The sequence below is a fragment of the Pongo pygmaeus genome, chromosome 21, assembly GCF_028885625.2.
Source record: "Pongo pygmaeus isolate AG05252 chromosome 21, NHGRI_mPonPyg2-v2.0_pri, whole genome shotgun sequence".
NCBI classification, from domain to species: Eukaryota; Metazoa; Chordata; class Mammalia; order Primates; family Hominidae; genus Pongo; species Pongo pygmaeus.
Genome location: NC_072394.2, coordinates 8,704,448 through 8,730,779, shown reverse-complemented (window position 1 = coordinate 8,730,779; position 26,332 = coordinate 8,704,448). Strand labels below are relative to the sequence as shown.

The window sequence follows — 26,332 nt, the reverse complement described above, 5'->3', positions numbered from 1 at the left end:
GTAGCTGGAATTACAGGCATGAACCACCATGCCATGCCCATCTAATTTTTATATTTTTAGTAGAGACGGGTTTTTGCAGTGTTGGCCAGGCTGGTCTTGAACTGACTCCAAGTGATCTGCCCGCCTCGGCCTCCCAAAGTGCTGGGATTACAGGTATGAGCCACCATGCCTGGCCAGCTCTTTGGTACTTCCAAGTAACAAACTATTACTCCGGATAGGAAATTTCAAGGAGAATATTTGAATTTGTGAAACTGCTCCTTTCTTATCAAATTGTATTTTACCTTTTGCTCTAGAGGGCGCTACTAGATTTTAAAAAGAAAGCTCTACCCCAACACAACAGCCAGCAAGTAGGTATATCTAAAACAAGCCAAAAACGTTACTTTCTGAAATCTGATATTTTTTAAAATGATTTAGAGCAAGAGTATAAACTTGAATTTCCATTTATTTTTAACGAATAGCAATAAGATAAATCTAGTAAACAAAGCTGTGCAAAATAAATGTTTTAAAATATTTTGAACTGCTATTCATAAAAAGGTTTTTAATATACTTACAGGAAAGCTGATTTATATTTTTGAATTTATATTAAACTCAAACTTCTTAAAGTATGATATGTGTAAATCTTTCATACAAGGAGATACTGCTATTCACTCACTGAGATACTCTCATTTTTAAAAGTATTTATGATATGTGCAAATTTTTAATGAGAGGAGACACTGCTGTTCACTCACTGAGATCTCTCATGAGCATGCAATTTTGAGACATCTGGGGGATTAGAGGTGATAGGTTATGAGTCACCTAAATTGTCTTTGGACCACAATAGTCCCCCCACAAAAAAAAATTTGGCCAAGACTAGAAAATAATCTATGACCATAAAAATGATCCTTTCTCTGTCTATAAAGCATTCCCTTCTTAGTAACTGCTTCTCTCCCAGAAGTATTCTTTTTTTTTTTTTTTTTGAGACGGAGTCTCGCTCTGACGCCCAGGCTGGAGTGCAGTGGCGCCATCTCGGCTCACTGCAAGCTCCGCCTCCTGGGTTCACAACATTCTCCTGCCTCAGCCTCTCCGAATAGCTGGGACTACAGGCGCCCGCCACTAGGCCCGGCTAGTTTTTTGTATTTTTAGTAGAGACGGGGTTTCACCGTGGTCTCAATCTCCTGACCTCGTGATCTGCCCGCCTCGGCCTCCCAAAGTGCTGGGATTACAAGCGTGAGCCACCGCGCCTGGGCCTCTCCCAGAAGTATTCTATAAAATACTCACTGGTTGTAGTAATAATGAGAAGGAGAATAATGTGGGCAACTTGTATGTTAATGAAGTAGAGAAAAACTTTAGGAAACCTCAAAATATAAAATACTTATACTTGAGTTGACCTCTCAGGGACTCCTACAGTACTATTTATCTCTGCCAGATAGTGGGAAAGAGCAGACTTTACTACCAGACTGACTCTGTTAAAATCCTAATTCTGCCAGTTAATGGCTGGGTGAGTTTGGATAAATTATTCTCACCATGCATCAGTTTGTAAACTACTGTGAGTTCATTACACTTAGAATGTTTGCCTCATAGTAAGTGATCAACAAACACAGTCTTTTTTTTTTTTTGAGACAGAGTTTCATTCTTGTTGCCCAGGCTGGAGTGCAATGGCACAGTCTCAGCTCACTGCAACCTCCATCTCCCAGGTTCAAGTGATTCTCGTGCCTCAGCCTCCCAAGTAGCTGGGATTAAAGGCACCCAGCACCACGCCCAGCTATTTTTAGTAGAGATGGGGTTTCACCATGTTGGCCAGGCTGGTCTTGAACTCCTGACCTCAGGTGATCCACCCGCCTCAGCCTCCCAAAGTGCTGGGATTACAGGCGCGAGCCACCACGCCTGGCCAAAACTACCTTTTTTTTTTTTAACAAAGGTGACAAATATTATTTCAGCATCCATATTCAGCATTCATGGACCACAATACTAAGATACTTTTTCAAAATATTTTATTTTAAATAAAATATCATATTTATTACTATTGCTTATCAGTGAAAGAGACTATATTTTGTTTGTGCTGTTATCAAATTGTCAACACCTGACCCAATGACAAGGACTCTGAGTCACAAGTCCTTGATTTCCACATGCAACTAGTTTCTATTGTGATTACCCAAATTATAAACTCTTGATTCTCCATTAATGATTGTTAAATGACAATAAACATTTGGTGGCTTTGTCAGAGACAAATGGATATTTAGACTATTGTGAACCTAGAAATTATAAAGATTCATCACTGAAGATGTTTCAGAACTCTATCACAGGCATTAAATTGACAGACTTATAATAAATGAATGCAGAAAGATAGACCATTTCAACATAGGAGACAGAGTAAATAGATTTTCTAATCATTCTTTAACTGCTTTTAGCTCTAAAAAGTATTATTTCATTTTCTCATGAAGCATTATGTAAGTAACTCACATTTGTAGTGATAGAATTTTTAAACATATGAGACAATAAGTCATGTGTTTCTTTCTCAAAAGCAAAGAAATTATGAAAGAAAGGTATGGGAGGGCCAGGAGCGGTGGCTCATGCCTGTAATCCCAACACTTTGGGAGGCTGAGGCGGGTGGATCATGAGGTCAGGAGATCGAGACCATCCTAGCTAACATGGTGAAACTCCATCTCTACTAAAAAAAAAAAAATACAAAAAATTAGCAGGGCATGGTGGCACACGCCTGTAGTCCTAGCTACTTGGGAGGCTGAGGCAGGAGAATCACTGGAACCCGGGAGGCGGAGGTTGCAGTGAGCTGAGATCGCGCCATTGCACTCCAGCCTGGGCGACAGATGGAGACTACATCTCAAAAAAAAAAAAGCAAGAAAGAAAAAAGGAAGGTATGGGAAAACATTGAAGTTTAAACCATTTTTATACCACCATTCAGTTGTTTCAAAAGAAACTCTAATCTGTCATCTGCAAATTTTTGAAATGGAATATTTTGAGACTGAAGTGAAGGTTCAAGCAATTCAACGTATTGAATAAATATACTGCTGTGATAATGGTGCTCACGTAAGTTACTCAAAATGGTCTTTACTCAAGTTATCAGCATTATGAGGGAATATTTGCATTGTCTCTCATTTTAAAAACTAACATGAGGCTCTTTCTTCCTCAACAGTCAGATTATACTTACAGCCCAATTCCTCACATAGCATACCAAAAAGATATGTACATACTTAAAGGCTACAGCTTGATAGGACTAATAATTAGCAGTATTTCCTTCAACAATAAATCAAAACCTAATGGAGTATTTTTGACCACCAACTATTCTTTGCAAATACAACAATATAAATGACCAGTTAGAGGCCACCTCTTTTATTTGCATAGCAATGCCTTGCCTTTCTTTTCACACACAGATCTCAATGTATCTTTTTCCATACCCTAGGTTTTCAGTAATAAATAAGACAAAAAGTTGCCAAGTATATCTCCCTCATGGACATTCTCTATGTACACAAAGCACCAACTCAGCTTGTATATCACTGGTTTTATACAATTGCAAGTTGAAATATCTGTCAGTGTAAACACATGACAGTAATTGCTCTTCCATATTGTATACTTCTGATAATGTCAAAGAAAACCAGAACTGGAAGTGATTAAAGCAGTAAAAACAGATTTTATTCAGAAACTATTACAATAAAGGAAGAGACTCAGTATAGAACTGGGATCAATTGCAAATACAGCAATAACAAGCAGGGATTTACAGCCAAGGAGCAGGATGGAGGTGAGTGGATGGAAAATAAGTAAGAGGAAACATAGGGGGATTCTGGTTATAGAGCCTTAACAGTATTCTTGCTGAAGGCAAGCCAGGGTGATCACATATTGCCTGGTGGGGGATGAGCAATTTGACCAAGTATCAAGGGTGATCTGATATCAAGGGTAAGAGATTTTCTCCTAACTTAGCAAGATTCTTGCTGAAACTGGGCTATGCAGGTATTGCAAGAATGGGGCCCAGACAAGAAAAAGGCTTAGAGAAACCTGACTAAAGTTTGCTTAAGAAGACAGTCTTCGTCAGTCCCTCTTACTGTTCAAGGAAAGAAGAGATTCTCATGAAGTTACCCATACATGAAAAGGTGTGGTGATTTCTTCAGCTTATACCAGGGGGTACAGCTTCAGCTTCTTGGGCTTTGGGAAAAGGACAGTTTTAGTTCTCAGTGATGCCAAGTGAGGAAGGTGGGGAAAAATTAGAAATGTTAGTTTGGAAACCTGTAGTAGGCTATCAGAGGAAACTAGAAGAATTGAGAAAATGTATAAGATGGCAGGATCCAGTCCAGTTTATAGGTTGACAACGGAAAGCTAGAAAAAAAAAATGAACAGGACTAGAATTTAATAACCCACAAGGGTACACTACAGTTTTCCATTTAAGCATAAATTTTCTCTCCACTCACTTCCTTTTTTAACTCTTGTTTACAAAATAAGTCTGGTCTCATTAGATTTGGCCTGGTTATTTACCTAATTGCAGCAAAAATGACCACTTAGGCCTTTTTGAGTTTGTTTTACTGGAATTTTTTATGAGGAATCTCAGATTAGAATTTTTTTTTTTTTTTGAGACAGGGGTCTCACTCTGTCGCCCACGCTGGAGTGCAGTGGCACGATCTCGGCTCACTGCAAGCTCTGCCTCCCAGGTTCATGCCATTCTCCTGCCTCAGCCTCCCGAGTAGCTGGGACTACAGGCACCCACCACCACACCTGGCTAATTTTTTGTAATTTTAGTCGAGATGGGGTTTCACCATATTAGCCAGGATGGTCTCGATCTTCTGACTCGTGATCCACCCGCCTCGGCCTCCCAAAGAGCTGGGATTACAGGCGTGAGCCACCCTGCCTGGCCTTCAGATTAGACTTCTAAAAGCCTCTTGAAGATTAAAAGTCAAGCCAAGCACTACCATATTTTTCCTATAAGAACTATAGATTTCAGTGAATTCCTCTCTTGTGAGGTTCCCAAAATATCCTAAGCTTCCTGGACCTGCCAGGAAGTGACCTTCCTTACCCACCTGTAAGGCTGGGAACCCTATAACAGCAGTCCCCAACTTTGGTTCCATGGACCGGTTTTGTGGATGACAATTTTTCCACGGACTGGGGGTAGGGAAGATGCTGGCTCACCTGCTGCTCAACTCTTGCTGTATGGCCCGGTCTGAGACCTAGGGATTGGGAACCCCTGCCCAATAAGCCAGGTACCAGGCCAGTTTTCCCAAGAGGACTTTGTAAGCATTGCCTCCATAAAGTCTGTGCCTTACAACTGTCTGGACGTATCTGATTCAATGCATCATTCTCCAATATGACATTCCAGTCAAAGCCTTGGTTATAAACTGATTTTTCCAAGTATGCCCTGTTACAAGGAAGACAGAATCTTATTGAACTTATCCAAATAATTGTATTGGCATTGAGAATAAGAATACTCAATAAGTGTTTCTGAATTCTGGAGGGATCAGGTTGGAAGAAAATATGTTTCATCTCTTTTTACAAAAGCATAACCTACTAAATTGTCATGAGTTATAGAAAGCATGAGAAAACAGAAAAAAAGCTCCTTAAATAAGACATTAAAGAATGAGAAATATTCCACAACAATAACCATAAAAATTATCTTGTTTATTAGTTTATTCGACCCCATGTAATTGAATCTTCTGCTTTCTCCTGGGTTAGCAGTTTTATGAACCTGTCAGCTTCTCTACTAGCTGCAGAAATCCATACTCATTCCAATGGTATGGTCTACAAGTATCTAAGCAATGCCATTAGAAGGCTATACCCCAGAGTACCTGGCATAGTCCTTTCCATAGGTCTCTGAGACAATCAGTTTTGTTGAAAATGAAGCATTCTGGCTTATAAGCTGATTACGGGAGCTTTCAGGAAGAATCAGAGTAAAAGAAAAACTATCTGTGGATAATAAAAGACTTAAAATGTCTGTGGTTAAACATCTGTTCATTATAAAAATGATAAAACTGGTGAGGGAATTTGGTTATTTTTGTGACACGCAATATTTAAATATTTAAATAATAGTTGGCATTATGATGATAACAGTATATACCAGGACATATGATGGACAATGAGGGTATTGGCAAATGTCTATGAAATTCACATAATTCCTGGAATGTTTTATTATTAATATTTACCCATACAAATATAACCTAGAAAAGCTTAAGCATCACTTTTTACTTGACAATGTTTCCCACATAATTTATCAAACAAACAAAATTTTTACTAGGTGAAAGAACAAATCCTTTGACATTTTCCAGGGGACCCATGGGAAATCTCAAGGTCAGTCCAAGATTAATACTTCATTAGGGCTGGGCACGGTGGCTCACGCCTGTAATCCCAGTACTTTAGGAGGCCGAGGCAGGCGGATCACCTGATGTCAGGAGTTCAAGACCAGCCTGGCCAACATGGTGAAACCCCGTCTCTACTAAAAATACAAAAATTAGCTGGGCGTGGTGGTAGGCGCCTGTAATCCCAGGTACTCGGGAGGCTCAGTCAGGAGAATCGCTTGAACCTGGGAGACGGAGGTTGCAGTGAGCCAAGATCGCGCCATTGTACTCCAGCCTGGGGGATAAGACTGAGACTTCATCTCAAACAAACAAACAAAAAAAGAATTCATTTAGAATTTGATTTTGGAAAACTGTCAAAAACGTCAAAAGATTTGAATGCTGATTAAACAGGCTCATAGATCACTATGAAACAATAGTTAAGTTCTCTTAAAAGGAGATGACATAGAAAACACAAACCACAATAAATTATTTTGATAAGGCACAGAATTTTTGTTCCCTAGGCAGATTACTTAAAAGGTAAAGAGGCGGCTGGGCATGATGGCTCACACCTGTAATCCCAGCACTTTGGAAGGCCAAGGCAGGCGGATCACCTGAAGTCGAGAGTTCAAGACTAGCCTGACCAACACGGAGAAACCCCGTCTCTACTAAAAATACAAAATTAGCCGGGTGTGGTGGCACATGCCTGTAATCCCAGCTACTCGGGAGGCTGAGGCAGGAGAATCGCTTGAACCCAGGAGGCGGAGGTTGCAGTGAGCCAAGATTGCACCATTGCACTCTAGCCTGGGAAACAAGAGTGAAACTCCGTCTCAAAAAAGAAAAAAAAAGAAAGAAAGAAAAACCTTTCACAATCTCTTACTAAGAACAGACCAATATTCCAAGAAAACTTTGTTGCTTTAACAGAAATAAAACCAAGTTCTAGTTTTATATCAGCACACTATTGGGCTGCTGTTATTAAAAAAAAAAACTTTATATAGAAATCAATTTAATCAAAGCCAGCTTGAAAACATAAAGAATTCCCTTTCTGCAAACCTACAGCTTCCCATATCCATTCAGATTTCGTCCTACATTTTTCCTCTTTCTCATTCTGGAATAACAGTAATCTTATTTTAACACAAAATTACACTCTTTTTCCCTTATCAACAGCAAAAAAAGTCCTTCATTCCTCACATACTTTGCATACAGAGTTGTTTCTCCTTATACTTATTATTTTTAGTAGTTTAACTTACATGTATTAAATGTAATTTTAACGACCAATACACTTTTACAAAGAAAACTTAAGAAGTAGACAGCTGTAAAAACTGTGTCACATACTAGCATTCTATAGCAAACTAGCAGGTTTTATGAGTATATCATCTTACAATTCCTAGAGATATCTGTTTCTTTATAGTATAATCTTTCAGAAGAACATTTTATTAATGGGCCCAATTATATCTAGTTTTTTTATGCCATATGAAAATAAAAAGCCAAAGTATATAAACTCAAACTTAGGTTTAGTGTTAGTATTTCAGTCATTTATATTTCTTAGAAATTATGTAGATTTTAATGAATATCTATTAATGTAATGTAACGTAAGTTTAAGGTTGCAGATCACTAAAAAGATTTTAAAAACAATTTCCAGGCAGACATACTATAACATTAAACAAAGCTAGCCAACATCTCAAGTTATTTCCCTGTTAACGATTTCTACAACATATGCATATATTAGAAAAGTATTATAAAAGCAAAAACCTAAAAAAGTTAAATACATGGATTTTTGTTTTACTGCTATGCTTGATACACAAGAAGTCATGGCTATAAAGCAATTCAATGTTAGTGCATGTTTACTTGTACACTGGTTCTTAGGTGAAATCTACAATTTTTACAATCTTAAATATCTAGTAGACATAAGTTTATCTGATCAGCAACCTAAGTAGAATAAAAACATGCCCATATTATACTTAATGCTGAAAAGTCGTTAAGACAAACCAATTTTTATTAAACCAATAATATTAATCTTATTTACTGAAGACTTAGCAAAGTTATATGTACTTTTTTGGGGGGTGGAAGGTGAGGGGGCAAGGTCTCGCTCTGTCACCCAAGCTGGAGTGCAGTGGTGAAATCTCAGCTCACTGCAACCTCCAACTCCTGGACTCAAGCAATCCTCCCACCTCAGCTTCCTGAGTAGCTGGGACTATAGACATGCGCTACCAAGCCAGACTAATTTTTTATTTTTTACGTGTGTGTGTTTGGGGTTTTTTTTGGTAGAGATGGGTTTCACCATGTTGCCCAGGCTGATTTTGAACTACTGAGTTCAAGTGATCCTCCCGCCTGCTGGGATTACAGGTGTGATCTACCACATCCAGCCTGTATGAACTTTAAAACACATTTGGGTTAGTTTCCACATTTCTGGGAGTTTTTGGAATATTTAGCTTATGTAAGAGTTCATTAATCTCTAAGATAATTTGAATAGTGCTTCTTTATGAGATTTTATGAATTATGTTGGTAATACTATCCTTAGGTAGAAAAATATCACATATATATAACATACATACATAAACATATACAAACATATATGCAGATAGCCACAAACAGATCTTACAGCTTTTATTCTAAAATTTTAGCAATTAATCCAGTAAACAAAGTAATATAGTTTTATCTTTGGTCTACATTTTTGTCAAAATTGTATTTTTGATAAATGGAACAAATTAGGTTACCTGTTCTATATGAGAGTTAATGTTTTTTAATAATATTTATAGAGAAGATTTTAAAGATTTTCCCATGTAATCTTATGGAGGCTGTGGACCAAATTTTAGGCAGTAACTGAGGTGACATCAAACAGCTATAAGGATGTCTCCAAAGCCCATCTGACTGGATAAAATATTCAGTGTTTCCAACTAGTGTTTTTTCCTTTATAGCCTCAGGTGGTTGCTTTTGGGGATCCTTGAGACCCTTGAAAACCCTCAACGAGGGACAGTGTGTTTAAAGCTCAAGTGCCTACAGGGAGCTGAGAAGCTGAAGTAGGGAATAAAAAGTCTGGCAGATATGGACAGAAGGATGATGAAAGAGGTAAGGCTTTGAAGGGAAACATCAAAAGAGTCAAGAGAATTGAAGGGGAAATCAAAGATGGCAAGGGGAGAAGGAGGAGCAGAAGCAATGGGAAGGGAGAGGTCTTAGAGGAGCCACTTTGGAAACATCTTAAGTTTCCTAGAGAAGCCAATGAAGTTCTAAATTATCCTTGTCAAATAATAAGTAGACAGAGTTAGAGGAGCACATACAGTAGTCCCTCCTATCCACAGGGAATATGTTCCAAGATCCCTCATGGATGCCTGAAACCACAGATAGTATCAAACCCGGCTGTTGTCAGTCAGAACACATTTCTATTAATGTCTCACACTCACAAATTTAATGTCTTTTCCATGGTAACTAAGCATTTGTCATTCATAGTGGCTGTAATTTTGCAGATTGAGATGCGACAGCAAAGCTAGCACAAATTTCTTTTTCCTTTTTCACAATTTCATGCATAGAAAATTTGTTCTTATAGTAAATCTCAACATACGATTTTTTTTAAGTACAGAACTTTCGCCTTTTTACTTTAAAGAAGCACTTTATGGCTTCTCTTTGGCATATCTAAATTGCCACCATCACTACTCTTGTGCTTTGGGGCCATTATTTTGTAAAATAAAGGTGACTTGAACACAGGCAGTGCAATACACAGACAGTGAATGTGATAACTGAGATGACTACAAAGTGACTTAATGGCTGTATAGCATCTACAATTTGGATACATTGAAAAAGGATGATTCACTTCCCAGGAAGGATGGAGTAGATAGCACAAGAGTTCATAAAGCTACTCAGAATGGCACAAAATTTAAAGCTTACAAATTATTTATTTCTGGAATTTTCTACCTAATATTTTCAGACAACAGTTGACCACTGGTAATTGAAACTGCGGAAAGCAAAACTAAGGATCAGGGGAGACTACTGTAGTCAGCAGAGCCTTGAGAAGAGGGTTTCAGTCAACTAAGAAGTTCCCATGGGAGAAGCATGTTCAAACAGAACAGGGAGACCTCACAGAGTGCCAGGAGAAACCATTTCCATCTCAGGATTCTGGACTTGAATCCCCACTTGGAACCAAAAGCCATGAAGAAAGACTACCAGCCCAGTAGTACCTTTCAAAAAAAATCATAGGTCTCTAACCCAACTTCAACCAGTAAACTCAGAATCTTAAGTATGAATATCTGTTCCTACCATGCTTCAGTGAACTGTCATCTAGGGCAATGGCTTAGGAGTCAGACTCATCAACAGATCCCAGATCAATCAGTCAGGAGTGAAGACAAAGGCTTCAAAGGTATACAACCGGGTCCTGGATGAGAGATCCAGGAATCCAATAATAAATCTAATCCTACCCATACCACAGGACCATTAACTGTTAAAGGAACTAGAGCTGGACAGCAGTTAAAGCAGTAAAAACATTATTCAGGGACTATTACAATAGGGGAAAAGAGACTTCAGTATCGAACTGAGCTCAGTTTCAAATACAGCAGGAACAAGTGGGAATTTATAGCCAAGGAGCAGGATGGGGTCAATGGATGGAAAATTACTAAGAGGAAACATTAGGGGTAAGATGGGATTCTTGCTGAAGGTAGGCCAGTATGATCATATGTTGCCTGGGGGATGATGGGGGATCAGGAATTTGATCAGATACCGAAATGTTAGATATTCGGGATAGGAGATTCTCTCTAAACTGATTTAGCAAGATTCTTGCTCAAACTGGACAAAGAAGGTCTGACAAGGACAGGGTCTAGATAAGAAAAGGGCTTGTCCAGAGGGACCTAACTAAAGTTTGGTTAAAGAGACAGTCTTTGTCAATATCATATGCTATTCAAAAAGTCATATTTGGGGAAAAAGTATGTCCCTTCTACTTCCTCCTCTGAGGGTAATATTTATTATTAAGTTTGCACTGGTTTTATAATTGTTTATAATAGATTACATTTATAATTGTTTATAATACATGTCGGAGAAAATGTGAAAAACTTTCCATACGAGCTCACTCCAAGAAATTAGTGGGTGTCCTGTATAGCTTACCTATCACGGTGATCTCTACCTTTCACTGTCTTTGAGCTATTTTAAAACTCTGTAAGCTGCAGAAAATGGATAATAATGTGAACTATTGTCCATATAAATGCACATGAATTATATTCCCTGGAATACAACTGAATATTATCTTGAGGACAATTTATATTTATTTTCATTTATTTTACATTACTTGTAAATTCATTTCAGTATTCTTTATTGCCTATATATGTATGGTTCTTTAAATTCTCCTTTCAACCAAAGTTAAATGTGTTGATAAGTGCTCATTTTATATTTGAGTGAATGATAATTTCATCTTTTTTTTTTTTTTTTTTTTTTTGAGATGGAGTCTCACTCTGTCACCAGGCTGGAGTGCAATGACATGATCTTGGCTCACTGCAACCTCCACCTCCTGAGGTCAAGCGATTCTCCTGCCTCAGCCTCCCAAGTAGCTGGGATTACAGGCATGTGCCACCATGCCTGGCTAATTTTTGTATTTTTAGTAGAGATGGGGTTTCACCATGTTAGTCATGCTAGTCTCAAACTCTTGACCTCAGGTGATCCACCTGCCTTGGCCTCTCAAAGTTCTAGGATTACAGGCGTGAGCCACCATGCCCGGCCATGTAATCTCATCTTTATAAAAAACATTTCCCTCTCATAGACATTTTTATTTAGTTCTAATGCATGTTCTTAATATTTGTATAGTATTTACCATGATCTATATGCTTTTTTTTTTTTTTTTTTTCTAGACGGAGTCTCACTCTGTCGCCCAGGCTGGAGTGCAGTGGTGCAATCTCAGCTCACTGCAAGCTCCGCCTCCTGGGTGCACACCATTCTCCTGCCTCAGCCTCCCGAGTAGATGGGACTACAGGTGTCCGCCACCACACCTGGCTAATTTTTTGTATTTTTAGTAGAGACAGAGTTTCACAATGTTAGCCAGGATGGTCTCGATCTTCTGACCTCGTGATCCGCCCACCTTGGCCTCCCAAAGTGCTGGGATTACAGATGTGAGCCACTGCGCCCAGCCAATCTACATGCTCTTCCAATGCTTACAAATATTAACTCCTATAATTCTCATAACAAACATATGTATATAGTACACATTACTACTATTCCCTCAATAAGTAAAAGGAAGCTGAGGCGTACAGAAATGAAGTAGTTTGACCAAGTACACACAGCTAGTAAGAAGGCTGGGATTTGAACCCAGGCAGCCCATGATCTTAATCAACATGCTATGCAGGTAAGAAGGCTGGGATTTGAACCCAGGCAGCCCATGATCTTAATCAACATGCTATGCAGGCTCTCATATACCATTTTTATTTCAAAGAGTCCATCTGTGAATGAACTGTCTGTTTAAATCCTATCTCTTCCTTTAGTGGCAAAATGCAGCAATTTCATCCCTGTCCCACTACACCCCATACACACACAGACCAAGAAAAAGCATTACTTGCTTTTGCCCTAGAGGAAAAAAACATAACTGGTTTTCCAGAGTAGTTATGATACTTTGAAAACAATACAAAGGTCTCAGTAGTTTCTGCTACTATTTGACAAAATTTCATAACATACAACACACCAAGTACTACAAAATAACAGAAAATCAAATTTGCAGATATTAATCATGTATCTTCTATTTATGTTTTCTCCTTTGCTTGTTTATAAAAAATCATCAAACTCACAGATTCATATCCCAACACATATACTACTTTGTTTACACTGAGATTCTGTTTAGTATTTATATTTATGACCTTATTCTGATTTTTTTAAACTGTTTTGTAGAGACAAAGTTTCACTAAGTTGCCCAGGCTGATTTTGAACTCCTGGCCTCAAGCAATCCTTCCACCTTGGCCTCCGAAAGTGCTGGGATTACAGGTGTAAGCCACCACGCCTGGCCTATGACCTTATTCTGAGCTCTGGCATTATGTTACTATTTCACCTCTATTTTAGGCATCAGTAAGGCACATTAGAGATAGACTGATTCATTTTATGAGGCAGGGATATCATGTAATCCTGTTGTAACAAGAAAAGCAAATTTAACAAAAGATATAATTCACTAACGATATGAGGTAGACGAGGAGAAATAAACTCTGTTAACTCAATTTTAATCAAGATGAAATGGTCGGGCCAGGCGCGGTGGCCCACACCTGTAATCCCAGCACTTTGGGAGGCCGAGGTGGGTGGTTCACGAAGTCAGGAAACGGAGACCATCCTGGCTAACATGGTGAAACCCTGTCTCTACTAAAAATACAAAAAATTAGCCGGGCGTGGTGGTAGGTGCCTGTAGTCCCAGCTACTCGGGAGGCCGAGGCAGGAGAATGGCATGCACCCGGGAGGCGGAGCTTGCAGTGAGCTGAGATCCCGCCACTGCACTCCGGCCTGGACGACAGAGCAAGACTCTGTCTCAAAAAGAAAAACAAAACACAAGATGAAATGCCCAATACTGTCCTTATTATAAAAGCATAACTTTTAAGATAATAATTACCATTTGAGGATATAACAGAATTTTCATTAAAATCATAAGTATATTTTACATTTCAAACTTCTTAAATATCGTTTTAAAATTGTTTCATCACTTTCCCTATGGGACTGTCAAACTCCCTGAAGATCATCGATAAACAGCTAAGGGATCATCACTAGGTACTGAGCAATATAAAGGAGGTTGTTTTAAGCTACTATGTTTTGGAAGGGTTTTTTGCCCAGCAAAAGCTAACTGTAGGAGGAAGCTTTGAATATTTAGCCAGATTTGATGATCTTTGGAAGATCATCAGTAGGTCCTGATGATCCCTTAGCCGTCACACTTAAAAGAATAAGATGCTGGGAGATATTCACACAAAATGCCTGGGAATACTCCAAATTCTTATTTTCCTCCATATTGAAATCCCTGTATTTTGGCACCCATAGACAGGATTCAGAGAAGCCACCAAGGGTACCAGTAAGTTGTCTAATGATATCAGAAGGGGCGTGCTGTCAGTGAACCTCTTCCCTTTTGAGGATGCCTGAAAAGTCAGTTTAGTCTTAATCCAGCCATGTGGATACAGATTTAAATCAACATTCCCTCTCCCCAAAAGAAAAACCAAATAATTAGTAGGATACCATGCCAAGAAAACCCCACAAATATCTATAGAAATTAATGTAAAAATGAAATTATAATAAATGTATTATCAAGATGATCAAAAATAATTTTGGGTTCAGTAAGAGGTTTTATGGATATGCAATCAGGGAACTAGAGGAATCCCAGGGGTTAAGCTGTTTCTGAGATCATTTCTTGAAACCAGCCAGTCAATCTCCACACCTTCATCTCCTATCTGATCATTGTTCTAGATTACACACACACACACCCCCCCCCCCATACTCCAGCGTATCCATTTATTCTCAAATATATAGTTCAGTTCTCTTAGGTATTATAGATGTTATACTGGAAGATTCTCTCTCATAGGCTAATTCATAGTAGCTGGTGTGCTGGAGGTTTATAACTTCATTTTTGGGCTACATCTTCAAAGCTTCCTCCTAAGCTTTTGCTATGCAAAAATCCCTTCCAAAACTTAGTGGCTTAAAACAACATCCTTTATATTGCTCATTAGCTTGTGGTTAACCAGGCAGTTCTACAGTCAGCTGGTGGGGTGACTAAGGCTATATGGTTCTAAATGGCCCCACTCACATCTGGCTGGCAGTAGTCAGGCTGGTCTAGGGGCCTCAGCTGGCATGGTCTGTCTCTGCTTCACGTGGCTTCTCATTCTCCAATATACCAGCCAGGGCTTTGCATGATAAGCGACCACAGACACCAACGTGCAAGCAATCTTCAAGCCTCTGGTTGGGTCATGTTTGCTGCAGTCCCATTGGTCAAAGTAAATCACATGGAAAAGCCCAAAGTCACTGGAAGAGCAGTAAATAGGAGCATAGACACAGGGAAGTGACATTCTTTGGGGATCTTTTTGGCCCCATTTACTAAGCACATTCTGAGTTCCTGAATTTTCTGCATACTAGATCCCAATATTTGTTTTGATTGCAGTTTTGCTTGATGTGCAAATATTTATTTGGGACATATTTTGATTTGATGGAAACTTGGTTCATACTGGCTGTTTTTTTAATGCCATTTCAGTAACTATTTTCGACTTCTAATACATTTCTCTATTACAGAAATCTAATATCCAAATGCCTATAGGAGACAGACAGGCAACATAACTGAGTGAGACCAGCCTGGTATAAATATATACAAATATACTGTGTTGTAAATCTGAAAGCAAACAATGCCCTGTCCAAAGGATGTTGCCTCTACTCACATGACATGTAGGGCTGTGGGCCTTGTACTTCCAGATCTCCCTGTTTTACAGGAAAAAAAGGAAATCTAAGTTTTAATGTAAAATCCCCTGATTTTTAAATACTAAAATTTAAATAAAAATTTAAAATGAACTTTAATGGCCAGGCACAGTGGCTCATGCCAGTAATCCCAGCACTTTGGGAGGCCAAGGCAGGCTGATCACTTGAAGTCAGGAGTTTGAGACCAGCCTGGTTAACATGGTGAAACCTGTTTCTACTAAAAATACAAAGTTAGTTGAGCACGGTGGTGGGGGCCTGTAATCCCAGCTACTCGGGAGGCTGAGGCAGGAGAATCGCTTGAACCCAGGCAGCAGAGGTGGCAGTGAGCCAAGATCGCGCCACTGTACTCCAGCCTGGGCAACAGACCCAGACGCCATCTCAAAAAAAAAAAAAAAAAAAAGCCATTTAAAAGCAAATCGTACTGGTCAAGTTAAAAAATCTATCTTTGGGCAGAATTCAAGCAAAAGCTATTAACTTGTGAGTTCTTTAATGGATCCCAAACAGCCCATCATGTAAGGCTTTTCATCACTTGGTTAAAACCTGGATAGTTCCAATCTTATCAGCCCCTATTCCCCAATCTGTGGTACTCTCCATATTTCTCATCATGGGTGAATTCTTACTTTTCCTCAATACATGCTCTATTTCCTTCCCCTGTGACTTTAGAATGCCCTTTGCCTGGTCATCCTCATCCCACCCTAAAGCCCTCTGGTACTCTTAATGATCCTTTAAAACAGCCTGGATGTCTCTACTTTCATAAAACTTCCTATGAATGTTACTTCTCACTCTCTGAATCCCAAAGCACTTTGGGTCATCCTCATGACATTTATCATATCCTTCACAGTATTGAAGTTATCTGTGTATGTTTTATCATCATTCCACTAGAATGAGAAGTTCGTATTCTGGCTGAACTTTGTGTTTCCTGTATTACTTAGCAAGCTTATCATGCCTGGAATGCCCTCCTGCTCAGGTGAGCTTACACTCAAATATGAGATCCTTATATGAAGGTTTCCTTGATTTTCCCTGCCAGGATTAGTTTGGAATCTCAGAAACTAGTTTGGAGTGCAGGGGGCGTGGGGGGTGTGAGAGGATAATCTGTTGCTAAGATTTTTATCCAAGGAAGCTTCGTGAAAAGTTGGAGCTAGGAAGAGAGGCAGGGGAATTAAGTCTTAGACCAATTAAATAAGTGAGCTGTTGAATTGGAAGGGCGAGAACTCAAGAGAAATATCATGCGCATGAGAGAGTTTAGCATTATATCTTTAAGAACGAACAATGGAGCCATCTGCAGACATCCTAATTCTGCCCTTTCCTAAAATAAAGTCGAGTTTTATAGATCTATATGTCCTGTTTATCTATGTTAATATTTTGAATGGTTACAACCACCCTCTTGAGGTAACTCAAGAAAACTGAGACACAGAGAGATCAATCAACTAGCTTGCCCATGGTCTTAGAACTGACAGAGCTAAGATTTGAACACTAGAAGTCTCATTCTAGAACCCATGTGCTGAGTCACTGTGCAAAACTGCCTCATAAGAATCAGCCTCACAAGGGTAAAAATAGATCCAGAAGTTCTTTAAATAAGGACACACTTCACTCTCCCAGGATTTTTTAATTTTAATGAGACTATGTGTGAAGCTGTTTGGGATGGGAGCTCAGGGATTAAAAATGTGCATTTTATCCTACTGCTATAATCTGCTAAAAAACAATTTAGTTAAAAAATTGTGATATGAATACACAGTATGACTCAGTCTAAAGCTTATATAATAATGCAACCTAATTCTTCAAGTAATCTTGTGTAAAAATAAAGTTCAAAAGGTTATACTTCAAAGAAAAGGAGAAGCACATTTCTGCCCTTTTAGTAAAATGTATGAAATCCTCATTTATAAAAAGAGAAATCAGTGCTCATTCAAAAAACAAACTTTTTTATGCCAAGTGCAGTGGCTCATGCCTGTAATCCCAGCACTTTGGGAGGCCCAGGCGGGCAGATCATGAGGTCAAGAGATCAAGACCATCCTGGCCAACATGTGAAACCCCATCTCTACTAAAAATACAAAAATTACCTGGGCGTGGTGGCGCACACCAGTAGTCCCAGCTACTAGGGAGGCTGAGGCAGAAGAATCGCTTGAACCAGGGAGGCAGAGGTTGCAGTGAGCCGAGATAGCACTGCTGCACCTCAGCCTGGCAACAGAGCGAGACTCTGTCTCAATAACAAAAAAAAAAAAAAAAAAAAAAAAAAAACACTAAAAAATCAGGCCAGGTGCAGTGGCTCACGCCTGTAATCCCAGCACTTTGGGAGGCCGAGACGGGCGGATCACGAGGTCAAGAGATCGAGACCATCCTGGCTAACACGGTGAAACCCCGTCTCTACCACAAATACAAAAACTTAGCCAGACGTGGTGGCGTGCGCCTGCAGTCCCAGCTACTCGGGAGGCTGAGGCAGGAGAATGGTATGAACCCAGGAGGCAGAGCTTGCAGAGAGCCAAGACGGCACCACTGCTCTCCAGCCTGGGTGACAGAGCAAGACTCTGTCTCAAAAAAAAAAATAAATCAGTAAAACAGCAGCATTCATAATTTTGCTTTATCAGTCAAGTGTAGGATTTTCAGCCTGTTAAGAGCTTTAGAACCTGTGAGGTTAACTTGATAGACTGCAATGAACATTTGCACAAAATAGTATAGACTAGAACTAAAGTATTACAGTGAGTCACATGTAGTAATAGTAAATAATTGTTTCATGAAAATTTTGTCTCAGTTACATGTACATTAGACACACATTTATAGGTCATAATATGTTTCTTACTGTGGGTCTTGGGTAAAATTTTGAAATTTTTGAAATCAGTGTTTGTCTCTGACACAAAATAAAATGTTTTAAAATGTTGTCATTTTGATATTTTGCCATTTCACAAAAATGGACAGACTTTCAAGACTATGTATCAAAATACCAAACAGTAAACATTTCTGTAAGAATTCTTGAGTGCAGAACCAAAGCTAATATATTGACTAACATACCAAGATTTTACAGGGTCTAGCAGAGAATAAGATATATAGTAAATGCCCGATAAATATAGAATTGATTGACTGATTACAGAATGTGTTTATGCTTAAGAGGACCTGGTTTGTTCTATACGAGCCCAAATTCACATAACAAAGCACAAATAATGGAGTTATTTACAGTATCACATACAAAGCTATAACTAACTCACTGGTATAACCTAAGTGGAAAATCAAAATTTTCAAAAGATGTAATTTAATCTGCAGTAGATACCTAAATCTGAACACAACAAGGAAACAAAGCCTAAATTAGTAAAAAGAAACAAAATGTAATCCACAGAACTTTTGCAAAAGACCTTTGAACTCTATGGATAATGAAACTAAAGTACTGAGAGGTTATGTTGCTCGCCCAAGGTCACAGAACTAGTTGATGGCAGTCCAGTATTCCTTTCCCTCCACAATGATGACTCACATATTTTGCATGTTGTCTTGTAACTTAATGTTATTTAAAAGAGCATCTCTGTTTGTGTTATAGCTATGCATGTACCATATTAACCCCTCTTCCAAGAGTCAGTAAAAAACGGAGGCAACAGATTCTGGAAACATTATGCCTAGATTTGAATCTCAACTCTGTCACTTACTAGCTCTGTGGTACTGGTCAAATATAACCCTTCTAGGCCTCAGTTTCCCCACTTATGGGGATATTACCTCTCTCACAGCATTGTTGTGAGAATTAAATGGATTAAGACATAGTAAAGCATGTGAGAAAGTGCCCTAGACATAGTAAAAGCACAATAAACGTCAACTGGCAGAAGGAGGAGAATTATTACTAATCTGAGAGTTGAGGCAGAATCACTTCTTTCTGTCATATATACCAGCCAGCACAATACTCTATACACACTTTGTAAAAACACTGATTATGCCCAAATACTCCTTTCTCCTGCCAGATAAGCCAGAGATGACTCAACCAAGAAGCATGAAATAAAGAAGAAAGCTTCTTACTTGAAGCTCAGAAAACACTAAAAAATTAGGTGAGCAAATATAGTTAAGGACTGCAGAGTTATACAACAGTCAAAGAAATTGTGAGAGAGAGTGTGAAGGATCACCAGAGATCAGATGCAAGGAGTCCTAACACCAAGAGGGAGAATGAAACAGGTGTGTCAGATGTCCACACACAAGGAATTTAAGTTAACTGGCCAGAACAGGAATGGCAGTCTATAGCTTTCTGTTATGTGCAGCCTTGGTAGGACCCACAGGAGTCCAGCCAAATTCAAAGGTGCAGAGGTTGAACTGACACACTGAGTTCAGGAACTATTTGTTCTTGATTTCCTTAAATAACGCTAATCTCTGCAACAAATGTCTTTGGTTCTGTGATTCAGATTGTATGTAAAGTTAAACAGTAAAATACCAAAACCATTTTCTTTAGCTCTAGTACTTTTTGCCTACCGATGTGAAAGTAGTTTCTAATTTTCTTCCAGATTTATTTGAATATTATGGTAATAATTACTTCATTACTAATCTTGTTTTATTCACAAATGTTCTTCATTTATTATCGTATTAACAGCTGAATTGCACTCAGCACTGGGCCAGATATCATGCAATTTAAAACTACAGCTGCTGCCCACCAAATACCAGTAGAAGAAAATCATTGACCCATTTAACCAATAAGTAGGATTGAAAGGGAACCTAAATGGAAACACAGAGCTCTGAGGAAGCTCTTAAAATAATCTTCGCCTGAACTAAGACTGTGGCAACGGAGATAGAAAAATGAAAATGTCAGCAATAATACTCAAGAGGCATATTTAATAAAGTGTTGAGGTCTCACTGGAAGAGGGAGGACAAGAAATTGCTGAGGTTGACGTCTTGGTTTCTGATCTAGGAGGCTATGAGAGGTAATGCAGGTGCGAGAGCCAGCTTGGGAAAGAAGATAATTAAGTCAGTCTTGGATATGTTAAACATTAATTTCCTGCAGAGTACTCAGGTAGGGAGGCATTACATGTACAGGTCTTGATGCTCAAAACAAAGGTTTTCAGGCTAGAGATGCAGATTTAGGAGACACCATCATGTGGTAGTGGACCTGGGTGAGATCAATATAGGTACACATGTAAATGAAAATGGACCAAAGACAGAACACTGGAGAACACCAACCTTTACAGGAAGGGCAAAGGAAAAGAACATGAAAAGGACACAGTGAACAAATACTTAGAGGGACAGAAGAGAAACCAGCAGAAGCCCACAGAGGAGAAAGTTGGCCAGCAGTTTCAAATATCACAGTGAAACAACAGAAGGAATGAAATGCCTATTTTATGTATTAATTACAGGTTGAGTATCCCTTACTCAAAATGCTTCGGACAGGACAAGCTCTGTGGCTCTTGCTTATAATTCCAAGACTTTGGGAGGCCGAGGTGGGAAGATCACTTAAGCCCAGGAGTTTGAGACCAGCCTGACCAACATGATGAAATCCCGTCTCCACAAAATATACAAAAATTAGTCGGGTGTGGTGGTACACAACTTAGTTTCAGCTACTCAGGTAGCTGAGGTGAGAGGATCACCTGAGCCTGGGAGGTCAAGGCTGCAGTGAGCCAAGATCATGCCACTGCACTCCAGCCTGGGCCGCAGAGTGAGACCCTGTCTCAAAAAAAAGCTTAGGACCAGAAATGTTTTGGATTTCAAAATTTTCAGATTTTTAAATATTTACATACACATAATCTTGGGGATGGAACCTAAGTCTAAACACAAAATTCATTTGTTTCATATACATCTTATACAGTATTTTTAATAATGTTGTGCACTAAACAAAGTTTATGTTAGTACTTACGTGTAGAATTTTTACTTGTGGCATCACATCACCCCTCAAAAAGTTTCATATTTTGGAGTTTGAATTTTCAGATTAGAGATACTCAACCTCTGTCATTGCTGGCAACCATGGCAAGAACAGTTTCAATAAAGCCAGAATATGGATGTGCCTAAAATTGAGCATAGATCATTAATGCCCCACGAGGTGGTAGAGAAATAAAATGGATAGAGCCTACGTCCCTGAATGACTACAGAAGTAGAACTTCTAATTGAAACATTCCCCTACAAAGAAATAAATTTCAATCTTTTTAAATTAAACCATGGAATCATTACTAAATCTCTTTGTTACAATAGCCTAGCCTTTCCCTAACTTACCCATTCAGCACATTAGATATACAAAACTTAAATCAATTCCTTTTTTGAAAGCCATTAAAGCCATGTCCCATTTTTTAATCATAAAAACACTATAATATAAAGACCTATTTATATATATCTTTGAACACATCTCTGATCACTTCTTTGGTTTCAATTCCGAAAGTAGAATGACTGGGTCACACACAGGCTTTTGAGGCAGACTGCAAGATCGTACAGTTTTACTTGTAGGGCTGAGGGAAAAACAAACAAATGTGGCTTCAGACTATAAGAGGTTAATGTTCATATGCTAAGATGACTTCAGGAAGAATAAGCCCTGAAAAGAGGCTATCAGATTTAAAGGTCCTTGTTTACCCAAATATAATTGAAAATTAAAGAAGTCAGATTTCATTAGATTCTGTATTTTCCTTAATTATTCCAATTAGTTACCTTGACTCCTCTAACTTTAAACTCTAAGTCACATCCAACTAGTCTCTAAATCCTACCAATTCTACTTTTGAAATATCTTTTTTTCTCCCCGTGACATTCACTGCAACTCCCCTGGCATAAGTTAAACAGTAAAATAAATTAAAAGATAAAAGTCTCTGGCCCTAACCTATTTTATAGCCTCCTTTTCTACAACTTACCCACCACCTTGATCTCATCAAATGTCTCTTTAATGCTTCTATGTCTTTGCAAGTATTGTTCTAACTGGAATGCCATTTCCCTTCTGTCCCCTTGAGAAACTCCTATTCATATTTTAGGAGCTACTACAAAGTTGTTTTGTGAATTTTTCACTACTCTGAATGACTATCATTCAACATGTTATACAATTATCACTTGTTTTATAAATGATGCTTAATCTCTGAAATGAGAACTTCTAGGCTAGATCCATGTGTTTTGCATATTTGAGTCCTTCGAGATTCCTAGCACAATGACTGACACACGGTAAACACTCAAACATTTACTAAAGAAAGCAAAGGAAGACTGAAGGGAACATGGCAGGAAAGAATGGAACAAAGAAGCTAATACAAAGGACACTTTCACAGTCAATCACTTAAAATATTTTAGTGAACAATAATAGAAAGGCTTATATCAAACTAATGCAAATTTCTATGCAGAAATGTTAATGACTTAGGCATGATATTTTAATTTCCTGATTCACAAATCACTATTCTTCAAAGCTTCTATTTTTTATTCTTTAATCTCTAAAATAGTTTCAAGTGTGTTCCACAGAACCAAGCAAAGCTCTTGGAACAAGGGCCAAGATATCAGGATTTAGCAAGTTGTAAGATCATTCTTAAACACATTACAGTTGGAGGACCACTCCTCAAATTATTTTATATATAAGTTCACTAACATAATTTTATATCAGAAGCCCAACAGACTTTTATAAACTATGCACACATTCACAGAAAGTAAAAGCTATCAGCTTACTGACTCAGTGTGTCTTCATGAGCTTCTCCATGTTGTCACAAACATGGAAGGATATGTAACTATAGCTATGCTTAAGATGCTAGTAATGCTAAATTCCATAACTATACTTATATATCATTATTTTGAGGTCATCAATCCACAGAATTTAAGGAAAATTATGAAATAACCATCTCTAAGATATTTAGTAGAAATACACATCTGTCCTAGAGTACTTAGGCACACACCTTCCTGAAACTCTGGGCCAGCACCCTCGCAACCTTTTCCTTCAACGATTTTTACATGATTATGATCAGACTTTGAGTACTGATATGTGAAACCATAAATATATGCACAACCACCAACCTGTATTAGAAGCACCAGTCCTGAAGGAGAAACATTTACCAAAACTCATTTTTTTAAAAAAAATTTTATTTCTTCTGTTATCCTGCCAAAATACTGTACAGATTATTTTTAAACTTTTTCACATATTTTCATGCAATTTTAAAAAGAACTTTAAACAAATTCATTCAACTCAAGTAACTAATCAAATTTAAATAGAATTTTCCAGCATCCAACTTATTTCAGTGGAATAGTCTATTAATAGAACATGTAATCAATAGTGTACCTACATGCAAAAATATCAAAGTACATTTCAAAAGAGAAACCATCATATTTAGCAATGCTTTTCAGTGTGAGAGTGCATGATGTTTATACTTCTATGGTGTACATACACATATAAATGATTAGTAAAACAATCAGTGTGATAGCTTTAAGGTAACATGCTTTATTATATACACACTCCCCCCTTTTTTGTTTAGTGTATAAGGATTACAAATGTTAATATTTTCATGGCTATATTATTAAGACATGAGGTACCTAAGGACATAAAGCTTGAATATTTTAAAATCTGTCAACTAATTCAAATATTAGAATCAATTAAACAAAGGCTATTGAAGTTTCAGGGACAAAGACTATACTCAATGAATTCACAGCTGGCCAAAATACACAAAAGCTCAACATTTTTTACCACTCCTATGCACATCTGAAATACTGTTAAAAGAAACTACAAAGCCAATCTATAAATAAGTCACAATAACCCAAGAGAAATAACATAATAGCATAAGTGGACTGGCACTGAAACTGTTAACAAAAATATTCAGATTCTCTTTCTGAGCACAAAGATTACGAATCTCCCCCGTCCTCCATCCCAGGTCTCAAATGATTTCACTGTGCATGCCTTCTGGAACTACTGCTCTGAGATCAGAAATGTCATCTATCTCCTCAGCCTATTCTCTCAATGTTTCCTTGACTTTCTTGATTTCACTGAAACCTAGGTGTCCCCTATGAATATCAACATTCTTAATGGAAGCCTTAAAAAAAAAAATTCACATGTTCCTCAAAGCTAAAAGGTCTGGTAATGTTTTCCACTCCTACATGCAAAAATTTCTGTCCCTTCCTCCTTAAGTTGCTAGCCTTTCATCCCCTTTCCCAAGTTAGAAACATGGATCTGTAAATGGTGAGGTGGCTTGGACCACATAGACACAGGTAACTGCTTATCAGAGGGTTAACGACTAAGATAGAGGGAACCAGGGTCTTTAGACAACCTTGTGAAAGGAAAATAGCCAACTACCAGCTTTGGACTGAGTTATATGAAAGGAACTTCAATTTTGTTTGGTGCTCTATAGTTAAAGATCTTTTGCTATATTAATTGAATCTATAGTCATAATCTATAGTTTTCCACCATATTTAAAGTTCTAAGCTTATCATAAGCACGTAAGGGTCTAAAAGATTCAACCCATCTTCACCCTCTTTGTTCCAACCCAAATAAAACGCTACCCTAAATGCTGTTCCCTAGATTTACACATGTCTGGGTCTACTATTGACTTCCAAGTTATTAATTCAAATGTCACCTCCTCAGAAAAGCTTCCCTCATTATCCTACCTAAAGTGGTCCGTTCTCCTCATTCTAGTATTTTATCTTCTTCACAGCACTTATCACATTCTGAAATTATTTGCTCATCTATTTATCTGTTCTAGGTAAAATGTAAATGCTTTGAAAGCAAAAATCCTGTTTTGTTCATGACTATCTCAAATGCCTGACAAAATTCAATCAGTAATATTGAATAAATTTCTTCCAAAAAATGAAACCTCATCAGGGCATTGGCTAACCCCTCTCCCTGAACCACTCCACCCAGCTTCATGTCCCATCTTACTCAAGTCTCAGCTTATATATCGCTGCTTCAAAAAGGACTTCTCTGACCAACCTAACATAGCCTTAATCCGAACTGCAGTCATTCATTCTGTATCACTTCACCCTACTTATTCCCATCATACTACCCTTCAAAATTTACAGCATCTTATTTACCTATTTATTGGCCATCAACAAGTTGATGAGATCAGGGGTCTCATCTTTTTCACTTATATTCTTATTTGCCTAGAACAGTGTCTGGTGCTTAGTAGGTACTCAATAAATTTTTGAGTGAATAATGATTGTAAATATGTTTACAAAAAAGAATATGTCTGCAATTAACTCGAGATTAAACAAAACGCAAAAATAAAAAACTGAAAATAAAGTTTAATCTGAATCACGAACTACATCATTAAGAAGACAGAGGTGAGAGGAAAAAGAATGGCAGAAGTTAAATTGTTTCACCTTAAACTGGGGAAATTAATGTATCCTTAATAGTGTTAATTCAAAAAATACAGGCTCAAATATTTGAAAAACGTAGAAATAGTTTTCAGCAGAATTAAAGTTAACCCTCTAAACACACAGAAAGAAAACAGTTTGCATAACAGCAATGAAGCATGAGAAACTAAATGAATACGCCAGCAGTTAAAATATGAATGAAAATGAATAAAACGGGCCGGACGCAGTGGCTCAAGCCTGTAATCCCAGCACTTTGGGAGGCTGAGGTGGGCGGACCATGAGGTAAAGAGATCGAGACCATCCTGGCCAACATCGTGAAACCTCGTCTTTACTAAAAATACAAAAGTTAGCTGGGTGTGGTGGCACGCACCTGTAGTCCCAGCTACTCAGGAGGCTGAGGCAGAAGAATCGCTTGAACCTAGGAGGCAGAGGTTGCAGTGAGCCAAGATCACGCCACTGCACTCCAGCCTGGTGACAGAGCGAGACTCTGTCTCAAAAAAAAA

At 38.2% G+C, this 26,332-nt stretch overlaps 1 protein-coding gene across 4 annotated transcripts in view; it reads right to left on the bottom strand.

Moving 5' to 3' along the window:
* Nucleotides 1–26,332, bottom strand: part of MACROD2 (mono-ADP ribosylhydrolase 2) — a 2,112,402-nt gene that overhangs the window by 2,019,667 nt on the left and 66,403 nt on the right. The gene's annotated exons all lie outside the window — the stretch shown is intronic.